Raw genomic sequence first — 2,539 nt, forward strand, 5'->3', positions numbered from 1 at the left:
GTGTGAGGGTGACTGGGGGTAACAGGCCGTGTGAGTTTGAGGGGAGGGGGGATGACTTGGCTGGGGGGTGGCTGTGTGTGTGTGTGTGACTAGGGTGAACAGGCTGCGTGTGTGTGGGGGTGACTGCGGGGTAACAGGCCGTGTGAGGGGAGGGGGGGCATGACTTGGCTGGTGGTGGCTGTGTGTGTGTGTGACTAGGGGGAACAGGCTGTGTATGTGCGGGGAGGGGGTGTGTGGCTGGGGGGAACAGGCTGTGTGTGTGTGGGGAGGGGTGTGTGGCTGGGGGTAACAGGCTGTGTGTGTGTGAGTAAGGGGGGGTGACTGGGGGGGAACAGGCTGTGTGGGGTGACTGGAGGCACTGTCGGAGCCACCCCATGTTGTTTCTGCCACTTTTTTTTTTTTTTCAAGCAGGGACCTGCGGCAGTGTGGTGCCATGAAGGGGCATGCAGCAGTACTAGCAGGAGGAGGTGGTCCAGCCAATCCAGCCACACTCACCTTTTTTACCACTCTCTGACGCTGTTGCCCGACGTCATGATCCAACAAAAAACAGAAGAAGGGACCCACTGCTGCCGGAGAAGAAAGGGGACCCGCTTTTCCTGTCACTGATGAGAAGGGGGACCCACTACTGCCCGAGGTACACAGTGCCGTTTCACTGAAGGGAGGGACGCACAGTGTCACTTGTACTGGGGTCAGGGGGACAGAGCTAAGTACACAGGGCCATCTGTACCCCCTCTCTCTCAACCATCCATCCGTCTCACCTCTCTCTTTTTCCCCTCTCTCAACCCTGGTCTCTCTCACCTCCACTGTTTCCCTCTTTCTTTTTCTTTCATTCTGTATCCCCCCACCCCCCTCTTTGTCAACCCCTTCTCTCTCTCTCTCTCTCTCTCTAACTCTCTCGTTCTCTTTTCTTTCTCTCATTTCTCTGTCTTGCTCTTTCTTTCTCTCTCACTTTCTTTGTCACCTTTCTCTCTATACCCTGCTCCCTTTTCTCTGACCCTCCCTCGTTCACACACCCCTGTCTTACTCAACTTTGTCTCGCATCCTCCCTGTCTCTCTAATTCTCTCTCTCTCCCCCCTGCTCTCCACCCATCCCACTCTCTCTCTGCTCCCTCTTCTCCGACCCTCTCCCTCGTTCACACACCCGTCTCACTCAACTTTGTCTCGCATCCTCCCTGTCTCTCTAATTCTCTCTCTCTCTCCCCTGCTCTCCACCCCATCCCACTCTCTCTCAACCCTCTCTCTTACACTACCTCTCTGTCTCACCTTTTTCTTTCTCATACTTTCTCTCTCTAACCCTCTCTCCCTCGCTTTCTTTTGCTCTCTTTCCCTCTCTCTTACACCCTGCTCCCCCACTCTCACAACCGTCTGTCTCTCTTTCTTTCTCTGTCTTTTTTTCTTTCTCCTCCTCTCGACTCTCTTGCGCTGCTTTCTCTACCCTGCTGTCTCTCACCTCTTTCTCTCCCCTTTCTCTCTCCTCTCTCTTTCTCTCTCACACACACACTCTGTCACCTCTTTCCTCTCCCCCTTCCTTTCTCTCACCCCCTCCTTTGTCTCACCTCTCTCTCCCTCTCTCTCTCATTCTTTTCTCTCCCTCTCATTCTCTCTTCCCTGCCTCCTCTCCCCCGCCCCCCCTCTCCCTCTTTCAAACCTCTCACCCACTTTTCTCAACTTTCTTTCTTTCTTTCTCTTTCTCTCTTTCTTTTCTTTCTTTCTTTCTTTCTTTCTTTCTTTCTTTCTTTCTTTCTTTCTTTCTTTCTTTCTTTCCATTATATCTCATCCTTCCTCTCTGTCTCCCCTCTCTTTCATTCTCTTTATTTCTCTCTCTCCTGCTCTCTCCTTTCACCCCTCCCTCTGTCTCACCTCGCTCTCTTTTTCTCTCTCTCCCTATTTTTCTTTCTCTCTAACCTTCTTTCTACCTATCTCTCTTTCTTTTGTTCTCTTCTCCCTCCCCTCTCTTACACCCTGCTCCCCCTCTCTCTCAACCCTCTCCCACTCACCTCTCTCTCTTCTGCCTCACCCTGCTTTCTCTACCCTGCTATCTGTGTCCCTTTCTCTCTCCTCTCTCTCTTGCCCCGTTGTCTCTCTATCCCTCTCTTCCCCTTTATGAGGGATGATGGGTGTTGCTGGCTGCTGCTGTGATCTGTACTGTTGGGTGCGATGCTGGGAGAAGGGTGCTGGTCAGAGGCGGAACTAGCGGGCGATGCTAGGGGCCACCAGCTAGAATCTTGCCTTAGGCATCAAACTGGTTAGGGCCGGCTCTGAGTGTGCCGCCTTGCCACCACTACACCAGGAAGCACTGGCAGCATTGACAGCAGGATTCTCCATGAAGGTGGCCCGGGCCTCCTGAGGTGAGGAGTTTTTTTTCGGTATGGCACTCCCAGTAACAGCATAGTGTGTGTGTGTGTGTGTATATATATATATATATATATATATATATATATACACATACATACATACATACATACATACATACACACACACAAACACACTTACATATCTATTTTGATTAGACATATTGTGTCCTTTGACATAGGGGATC

Source organism: Pseudophryne corroboree, chromosome 12 (genome assembly GCF_028390025.1).
Source record: "Pseudophryne corroboree isolate aPseCor3 chromosome 12, aPseCor3.hap2, whole genome shotgun sequence".
NCBI lineage: Eukaryota > Metazoa > Chordata > Amphibia > Anura > Myobatrachidae > Pseudophryne > Pseudophryne corroboree.